At 41.1% G+C, this 10501-nt stretch overlaps 1 protein-coding gene across 3 annotated transcripts in view; it reads left to right on the plus strand.

The window, feature by feature from the left end:
• The first annotated feature begins 1903 nt into the window (after positions 1-1903).
• Positions 1904-10501, plus strand: part of wu:fa11c10 (protein FAM110A) — a 27419-nt gene continuing 18821 nt past the window's right edge. The window contains exons 1-2 of one of the 3 annotated variants that reach the window (XM_030422368.1): positions 1908-2048; positions 8945-9065. The gene's annotated coding sequence lies outside the window, so the exon portion shown is untranslated. Of the gene's footprint in view, positions 2049-8944; positions 9066-10501 lie in introns of all 3 variants that reach the window. The other 2 variants (XM_030422366.1, XM_030422369.1) reach the window with 2 other exon arrangements.

The following is a 10501-nucleotide window of genomic DNA, read 5'->3' on the forward strand; positions in this document are numbered from 1 at the left end:
AAGCCACGTCAAAACGAATACACATATACATGACAGACTGTTTGACCAGCAGGCTGTATGACAGTGTACAGTTTTCACACTGGCTTAGCTTCAGCTTAATAACGATGTATGCGGCTTGGAACGATGGCTTTAAGTGACTATTTGAACAGTGCGGAATGAAAAATACCCGATGGTAACCGGTGTCACAAGGTAACCTGGACGCTGCGCTACAGCGAGCAGCTAACAGCTAACATAAGAGCTAAAAGGGGTCCCCACTCCGCTCTTGAGCCGCTCAGCGTGAACAAATGCCTCAGCCTGTTCCACACATGAGTTATTTGAGAGTACAGACATTCACGACAAAGATATGAGACCGACAACATGCACTTTTGGATGATTTGTGCTCTGTAGCGCTCGTCTAGAATACACATATACATGACTTGGAGCGATGAGCAGAATGTTTTTCCTGGTTAGCGGACATGGCTGAGGACCCCTCTCTCTCAAGACAGGATTCTCAAACCACATCACCAGCACATCTGGGACCCTCGCAAGTTAAAATGAACGCCAGTTAACCTGTCACACTTGTCGAGGCCATTAAGCTAACTGGAGCTGTTTTACAACGTTTCAGAGAGCGAGGCTTGAGATCAGGAATTGTTTGCTTTTGTCTGGCTCTCCGATTTGACCAATCATGCTCTTGACTGAGGTTAGGACCTCCTACCTCCTCATTTACATATGGACACAGAAATACAGAAATAAAAAAATGTAGGTGAACAGAAATACAGAAATAAATAAATGTAGGTGAACAGATATACAGAAATAAATAAATGTAGGTGAACAGAAATGTATATATAAATAAAAAGCATTTATTCTTTTATTCATACTTTTATTTATTTATCTATTTATGCATTTATTTATTTATTTATACATTTATTTATTTCAGCATTTATTTATGTATGTATTTATTTATTTATGTATTTATTTATGCATTTATTTATTTATACTTATGTCAGGTTTGGTCCTCCATACAATATATTTAATAGGATTATTATATGTATATGAGTTAGCATGAGTCCTTATAGGGAATGATCAGTTCTTTATTCTACCCTTATTCTGACCTCTTATTGTGTAGACTCCATTGAGGTTTCTTCTTTTCAGGCCTGGGTACAATAGGCAACTGTTTCAAAAGAATTTCATGGATGATTATCATAACCCTTTTTCTGATCCAAAACAATGATTACTTCAATTTTCAGGTTCTAGTATTATAGTATACAGTACTAGTATTACTTTCATCAAATTATTTAGTGTTCTGGTAATATCGGTCTGTTATAACAAATAAGACCGAATTTATCCTATTTCCTGTCATCTCTCTGAAGCTGTCCTACCACTAAAGCCATATAAACCCCAACAACAACAAAAAAAGATTGAATTTACTAGTTAATGACTCAACCTTTCATATCTTTTACATCATTGTCTAATAAATGAAGGAGAGTAGGCCATACAACAATCCCAGTCATATCAGTATGAGCTGTAAAAGAATCGTCGGTTAGAACAAAAGTCTATTCAACGTCCAAGCTTGTGTATGGTCGGTTTGTATTATGGTTCATGCTTTTATTCTCGCGAGAAGCAGTGGTTACCAAGGTACCGGGCACGCAGCGTCCTCCAAAAGTGTAAATGGCCCAGACTGACCAATGAGGGAAAACCTCGAGCGTACCAAAGTGGGGATCCTTTTAGGGGTGCGCTAAATGTGTCTTCTAAATAAACTGTAATGTAAAAAGAAATTCAGCTCTTCGCAATTACTGAATCGACGATAGCTCAACACATTAATATGCTTTATATTTTAAATGCATTTTAGCGTTTCACAAGTGTAGATAACAAATCCCAGCTAAACGGTACAATGCGATGGACCTCATTCGTGGTATCAACCGCGCGAACATTGAAAGTTAGTGTGTGAAAGTGGACACCGTTCGTTCACCGTTCATGTTTCCCAACGTTAGCTTCTATCCGGAAATACCTGCTTCCCCACGTTTACGAAAATTAAATAAACCGCCTGGCGACAATACCTGTACACAACGGTGAGTAGGTAATTTTTAATAAATGTGGTCATGTGGGGCAATAGTACGAGTGGCGCACCTGTGTAAGGACCTCTTTTGTTTAGCCCTAGCATAACGTTAGTTATGGATGACTAATCTAACTAACAATGAAAGCAAAACTTGGCGGTACTGGTTGAATATGTGTTGGGAAATAGAAGTTTCTCAAACATGCAACAACAGGCCATGCAGTGTGTCTGTAATCTCTTAGACCACCTCAGGTCCTCTGTAATTTGCTACTCAGATGATTTGACTTAAAGGGTAGTCGATGTCGGGAAACCAGGGCTGTATTAGATGGACACTGTTCGTTAATTCCCAGAATAATGTAAAAAAGATGTGGGGTAACTTGAGGCCTGTTGCATAATAAGAGGAAGTCCACTTCAGGATTTGAGGATATGAGTCTAGTCTGGTTGAAAGGTCACACAGTGCTTCACACTGTCTGGCTGTTGATGTATTTACATGCAGGTTTTCAGCAGGGCCAGAAGGGCAGTTCTTTTCTGTACTTCAGATGAGGAAGTTGGGGCCTGAAATGTGCTTGTGATGAATCAGATGTCCCTTCCTGTATAAGCTTTGTGGCCTTTTCTTTGAATCAGCAGATTGAGTCAGGAGTAAGCTTTATTTATAGGCTATTTCGAAATGTAAATGTTTCTGTAATGAGTGATGCTCTATCTCTCATCTATATGCTAGTATCAGGCATACTAATGTCGCCTTGTAGTCAATCTTAATCGTATTTTAGTATTTCTGGCTTCCTGGAAAATAATGAAAATGTTCATGACTCATCCTGGACTTAAGGGCGTATACAAATGTTTTGTCAAATAAACATTATCTCAAATTTCATGGTGCTGCCGTAATGTTTAAAGAGGGACTGGACCTCACACATAATTGTACAAAAACACAACTTTATAACTTGAATGTGAACAAATTACTTTTATATATATGCAGCCTCTCAGCATGACAGAGGCCAGTTACAGTACCATGATGATTTGGGTGGTTTCCTGATCCTGACAGATTCAATTAGCTTTGTTACTAAAGTGAGCGCTGACTGCTTCTAAATGTTGCTGTTGTTAGCTAGTCTGCTCAGTGAGCAGTGCAGCTTGGTTACCTGTCCTATTTGCTGATTCAACCCTGGGGTTCCAGCAGCCAAACCCCCCAAAACCAACCTGTTACTGTACTCCCTGTTGTCCAGCTGACCTCCGTCTCCTCTGAGATTGTGTTTGCCCATCTCCCAACAGCCCTCTTCACGACTGGGAGCTGCCACTCTGCAGACTTGGCGGTGGACCCCTAGCTCTAACTATACACATTTATCTTAATAATCCGACTGTGTAGCCAGTTGTGTTTGGCTCTATAATGCCTCCATTAATTGAAACACCGTCCACAAAGGCACAGGGCCATCCTCTCACCTTAATATAAAACAATATCTGAGCAAAGGCAGATTACCTACAGTATGTTGTAGGGATGTGAATCTTTGGGTGTCTCACGATTCGATTTGATTCCGATTCTTAGGGTCACGATTCGATTCAAAACCGATTCTCGATTCAAAAATTGATACAATGCATATAGTGTGTTAAGGCAAATTGTGGCATCAAAACAATACAGTTTGTATAAGATAATGTGATGTTAAATAAACTGATTCCAATGATGTAATCACACAAAGGCAAACTTAAGACAAAAGGTGACATTTATTCATGCTAAACAAATAAAAAATTACTTACTGTACAAGAAATAACTTGCACAAATAAAATTGCTTAAATAAAAGCTTAGGCCAGCTGCCCCTTTATTCCAGAAGTAAGGCTCAATTCTCAGTGACTACAAGAATAAGTTCAAGGTATACAACAAAACAAAAAAAAAACTTGTTTTCATAAATAAAATCAGACCTGCAAACTCCTCAGATTAAAAAAGCGACAGTGTCGTGGGCGGGGGGCTGTCCTGGTCCGCCAATTTGCCACCTCGGAGGGTACACTTTTGTCCGACTCCATTGTGATCTAAATCCGAGATGTCGATATGCCGGAAATTGCATGAGATGGGCGGAGGTGTGGATGACCTGCACTGTAGTGCGACCCACAGCCGGGGAGTTTTAAAACCAGGAAACATCTGATCACGGCAGTCAGTCATCACTTCATTCGCGGACATCAAGATGAGCAACTGGACAGCCGCTGTGATCCGGGAGATGCCAGCGCCTCTTCGGTCTCTGAAGCTGTCTTCGCTGTTCGCTTGTTGTTGTAGCGGCAAGCTAGGAACGGTTGCTACTTTCAAATTAAAAGCCCCCCGCTAAGAACCCAGTTCTAAACTCCAATGGGGTGCAATGTAAAGCTCTTATTTTGAAGACAAATTTGTTGTCTTTCTTTCCCCAAGCTTGCTGCAACGCTGTGTACGGAAGCCCGTGGGGGCGCACAGAGTGACGGGGGAACGTTAATAAAAAAAAAATTATTTTTGAAGTTTATGATTCGATTCAGAATTGTGGATGATTAGAATCACGATTCTTATGTGAATTGATTTTTTCCCCCACCCCTAGTATGTTGGCTTAATAATTGGCTCTTGCTCGCTGAAGACCCGTAAAAGCTGTTAACCTTGGGCAACAGAAACAAACACACCAACTTGCAATTTCCATTCTTAATCATTCCCGGGCCAGGAATGTGCATCCTGCAGTCTGGGCTAATCAAAATACTGTCTGCTTTTCAGTGTGGAGTCTTTTTATGGGCCCCTCAGTGAGCAGGCATTCGTCTTGGGAAAACAAGAAAAACAGTCAGCTGACACGGGCTGGAACCTGACTGTATTTCTTATATGTAAATAGAAAACGCATATTTCTTTTCGGATGTTAATAACAGTTCATGTAGCAGTGGTGCAGAACAGCCCACTGTTATTCGCATCTGTCTTTCAAAGAAAACTTTTGTTTCCTTCATTTAGACAAGGGGAAACATCAAATAGGATGAGGAGTGGGGGTTGGTGATGTCTGGAAAGAAGCTTATAGGGGTTTTAACTGAAGCCAGAGGCCCACCACAACCCTCTACAGCCTGTGCACAGAATTTACTTTTCGAGGTAGTCTCCCGCTTATGTAACACACTTGAAAGATATCGGCTGATTATACACAACTGGTAAGAGAGGCTTTTGTCTAATTCATGAACTTAGATTAGCTCAATCAGCAGCTATGCAACGCTGTTGGGCAAAATCTTTTTCAACTCATGTTTAAATACATAGGCCTGATCATACTCTGATTAATATTACAGTTAAACAGGAATTTAAGTGGTATGAACACTGAAAAAAATGTCATCCTTTTGTTTGAATTGAGAAGACATTCACTGATTGGCACTCATGCAAGTAATGCATGTCTAAAGAAGGGTACTCTCTCAAACTGGAACATTTAATCACGACTGTTACATCAGCCTGCTGTAGTGGCATGCATAAAAGAGCAGCTTACCACTGTTCTGTACTGTTCTCTGCTCTTCCAGAATCTTTATGACAGAAAACCTGTGATTAGCTGGAAAATATCATAGTTTCCCTACCAAACCTTCATGCCATCCATCAGAAGCAAATAATAGTGTGGCTTAGGCAAGATTCTGCTCCTCTTCTGTGGTCTTTAGTATTAAAACCAACATTAATGTTGCAGAACAATACTGGAAAACGTTTTGTTTTTCTTCCTTGAGTGCAGACTAGCCATTCTTAGATTTAACACATCTAAGTGCTTATGCTTCAGAAGAGAATACAGTGAGTGCTATTTTCATAGCTACTTTGGCGAGTTTGTTTGGAGGTGCCACAGTGAAGTCCCACTCTGGCCTTGTTTGATTACTCATCATGCCACAGAGACCAACTATGAAGCTGTATGGCTTCAGTTCTCACACTTACAGTCCGGCTCCGGCTGCTGTCAGTGTTGCATTGTTTTGCTGACTTTGCATCTTTTCTGTTGCTGTGTTTCTCTTCCCGTCTCTCTCGCTGTCTCTTGCTTGCGTGTCCTGTCACTTGTATGCTACCTGTGTTTAACTTTTTTTGCTGCGCTTCCACAGTCTTGCATGTGGTTACTATGCACTGCCATCAAATGATGAGGTCATCTTTTTGCACCAGGCCAAATAATCTGCTCTACTTGGCCAAAGTGTACCACACACAAACACACACACACACACACACACACACACACACACACACACACACACACACACACACACACACACACGCATTATGCAACTCTTTTTCCTTGTACTCATCTGATGTGAAACGTGTGCATTCTTGTTTGTATCATTGGCACTAAATGAGATGCACATTTGAATGCACATTAACACTTCCACCAGTTGGTGGAAGAACATGTTTTATGAAAAGGTCATATTGATAACCATTTTTATGTAGACTGTAACTGCTGTTTCGTAGGCAACTGGACTTGTTTCACTGGAGGGGAGTTGCAGGCTTTTAAACCCTGTGTGGGAGTCTCCTTACAGAGTCGTTAAGGCCCTGTGTGAGATCTGAGTTTCAGAGTCGTTAGGGCCACATGTGGGCTGTTAACCCCAATCAGCCTTCATGTCGGTTGCTAGGGCTAGGTGAGCTCAGGTGTGAATTGTTGTTAAACTAAGGCTGGGAGATATATCGAATATACTTGATGTATCGCAGCTTGTTCTCTGTGGGATGTAGAAAATGACTATATCGTGAATATTCGAGTATACATTCAATTGTCATGCTGTTGATTTTAGTCGCGGGCACTGAACTACAGGGTTTTCTCACTCTTTCTCATCTCCCCGTACAGAGAGATAAAACAAGCGCACCCAGTTACTTACATCACATTCTGTGGTGCGTGCAACGTCATACGCCCAGCAGCATGTAGCAGCAGAGATCTCAGTTAGCGGCAGCAGCAGGTGCTATGAAAAATGGAGGGAGAATTAATTCCCAAGAATAACAACGCAGGATCCATCATCTGGTGGTGGTTTGGATACAAGAGGGAAGACGTTGAACAAATAAACTTAATATGTAAAGTATGCCGCAAAAGCTTCGCCACAAAAGGTGGTAGTAATAACTTAATAACTGTTTAATAAATACAGTTTTGATACATTTGTTTAGTTGTGATTTTACCCTTTTGGCATGAATGTTTAAAATCAGCATATATTAATGCAGTATGAACAATGTTTTAATGTAGACACGTAGAATCATCATATTGGCATGATTTTATGCATCGAAGTGTTAATTCAAGGCTAAGGGAAAATATCGAGATGTATATCGTGTATCGTCTCCCAGCCCTATGTTAAACCCTCTCGATAGGGAACTCAGTACTGCATAGTAGGTGGGTGATAAATAATGTCTTAGGCCAGCTCCTCTGTTCAAAGATTGGTGTTCCAGTTTGACTTGGATGGATTCTTTCAACCATCTGTCTATTCTGACCAAGAGTATACTAATCTATCCGTGACAAACTGGAATGACCATCTTTGAACAAAGGGGGTAGTCTATGACGTTACTTATCACCCACCTACAATGCAGTACTGACAACAACAATTAAAACCTGGGCTCACCAAGCCCTAGCAACCTACATGAAAGCCGATTGGATCAAAGACCCCCATGTGGCCTTAACGACTATATGATTGTGAGTTAATAATTTTACAATGTACGTCTGGTCCAAAATTATGTATTGTTTATCTCTGTGTAAGAATTCTGACAGTTGGTTTCTGCTTCTTACAAGGTTTAACAGCAAATAGTATAACATTGTGGGTATCTCGTGGTATCTGTGTTACATCTGCATCACGAGTCTTGCTAAAAAACATAAAAATAGCTGATTTCTAAAGGATCTGCCCAGTGTAATATACTGCCCAGCGTTAGCCAACTAGCATTAGCGACATAAACACTAGCTAGCTAGCATTAGCAACATTAGCTACAACATACTGGAAACCACTTGAGGGAGCAGATGATTTGACCAACTGAATGTTATAGGTAACACCTTTTTAAGTATAAGAAGCGTTACAACAATTGAACAATATACAATAACAAGTGAAGTAAGTCGACTCCTGAAGTCAGTTTTATTTGAGCAGTAATATCCATTATTAGCAAACTGGGTTGGCAGCCTCCGGGTGTCTAGGCCTGCAGAGAAACTGTTTCCCATCACCCCCGACAAACACCCCTGTGCTGAGTTGGAAGGCATTGTTGTATCCGTCTGTAACTTGGCTGTGTTCAGACTCATAAGCTTAAAACAAAGTTAGCCTGCTAGCTACACTGAGGAAGCTAAGCTAAGAAAACTGTGAAAACTTGGCATGGTTGAAAGACACAAACAAACAATGGCCTGCAGGAAAGAATCCCTGCTGTCATTGATGTCTTCAAGCATCATGGCTTCACCTAACTGAGCTGATTTAATTAGAAAATAATAAATGGGACATGGAGATGTAGCATTGCACTGAGCAGCAACAAACTTCTTTTAATTTCCTCTCCCACATATCACCAACAACAACATCTCTTGCATCACAGCAACTTTGAGGGGACACACCCCTTGATTCTATTCTCTGGTGTTGTGTAGCTAAATTGTTTTAAATATTTGAATGGCTCTGGTGGTCTTTAGTGTATTTGTAGTTGGCAATTATTGTTAACGCAGTCATTAAATATGCTTACTGTAAGCTCTCTCAATAGTATTGTACATTGTCAGTGGTGTTGTGTATTCCATCTCTGTATTCAAATGGTAGACACATGCACAAGGGATTCATAGCGAATGACAAGAACCAAAGAAGCCAGTCCCACGTATTTTGAAGATGAGGAATATTAGCAGCAGCACCACCAGTGCAGTTTATATTATGCAATGTAAACAGATACATGAGTGCCATAAATGATTATTTTATTTTGAATGTAAGATGGACAGAAATCTTAAGGATCATGATGTCATGTCTCTCTATTAAAGAATGACATTTGCATGTTTCCTTGCTTCTCAGTCAGGTTAAGCCCTCCCTGGCCCAAATATCCTAGACAGTAGGAGTCATGTGGCTGGAGTTCCCTTCAGTCATTGGTCCTTGGGTGCTCCCAATTTGGGCGAATCTCCCCCTGAGGAATGAGGTCAGTGTGACTCCTTGTGCTGGCAAGCTGTGTCTATGTTTGTCCTAAACTCTGGAGGTCAGCAGCTCCGGACACGCATGGAGATCTGTCACAGGCTAACAGCTTGTATAGTGTAACCTGAAGTGAAGCTATGAGCTGGAGACAAACTAACAGCGATGCAAGTTAATCTGGAGAGGAGGATGCATTATGTTGCATGATGTTAGTGTCCTGAAAAAAACCTTTATTATTTTGTTTTCAATGCAGTCTGTAGCTGAACTGCCACTTACACAGTGGGGCACAAAAGTATTTAGTCAGCCACCAACTGTGCAAGTTCTCCCACTTAAAAAGATGAGAGAGGCCTATAATTTTCATCATAGGTATATCTCAACTATGAGAGACAAAATGAGAAAAAAAAAATCCAGAAAATCACATTGTCTGATTTTTAAAGAATTTATTTGCAAATTATGGTGGAAAATAAGTATTTGGTCAATAACAAAAGTTCATCTCAATACTCTGTTATATACCCTTTGTTGGCAATGACAGAGGTCAAACGTTTTCTGTAAGTCTTCACAAGGTTTTCACACACTGTTGCTGGTATTTTGGCCCATTCCTCCATGCAGATCTCCTTTAGAGCAGTGATGTTTTGGGGCTGTCGCTGGGCAACACGGACTTTCAACTCCCTCCAAAGATTTTCTATGGGGTTGAGATCTGGAGACTGGCTAGGCCACTCCAGGACCTTGAAATGCTTCTTACGAAGCCACTCCTTCATTGCCCGGGCGGTGTGTTTGGGATCATTGTCATGCTGAAAGACCCAGCCACATTTCATCTTCAGTGCCCTTGCTGATGGAAGGAGGTTTTCACTCAAAATCTCAAGATACATGGCCCCATTCATTCTTTCCTTTACACGGATCAGTCGTCCTGGTCCCTTGGCAGAAAAACAGCCCCAAAGCATGATGTTTCCACCCCAATGCTTCACAGTAGGTATGGTTTTCTTTGGATGCAACTCAGCATTCTTTCTCCTCCAAACACGACAAGTTGAGTTTTTACCAAAAGGTTCTATTTTGGTTTCATCTGACCATATGACATTCTCCCAATCCTCTTCTGGATCACCCTAATGCTCTCTAGCAAACTTCAGACGGGCCTGGACATGTACTGGCTTATGCAGGGAGACACGTCTGGCACTGCAGGATTTGAGTCCCTGGCGGTGTAGTGTGTTACTGATGGTAGCCTTTGTTACTTTGGTCCCAGCTCTCTACGGGTCATTCACTAGGTCCCCCTGTGTGGTTCTGGGATTTTTGCTCACCGTTCTTGTGATCATTTTGACCCCACGGGGTGAGATGTTGTGTGGAGCCCCAGATCGAGGGAGATTATCAGTGGTCTTGTATGTCTTCCATTTTTTAATAATTGCTCCCACAGTTGATTTCTTCACACCAAGCTGCTTACCTATTGCAGATTCA

This window comes from Sparus aurata, chromosome 7, assembly GCF_900880675.1.
Source record: "Sparus aurata chromosome 7, fSpaAur1.1, whole genome shotgun sequence".
NCBI lineage: Eukaryota > Metazoa > Chordata > Actinopteri > Spariformes > Sparidae > Sparus > Sparus aurata.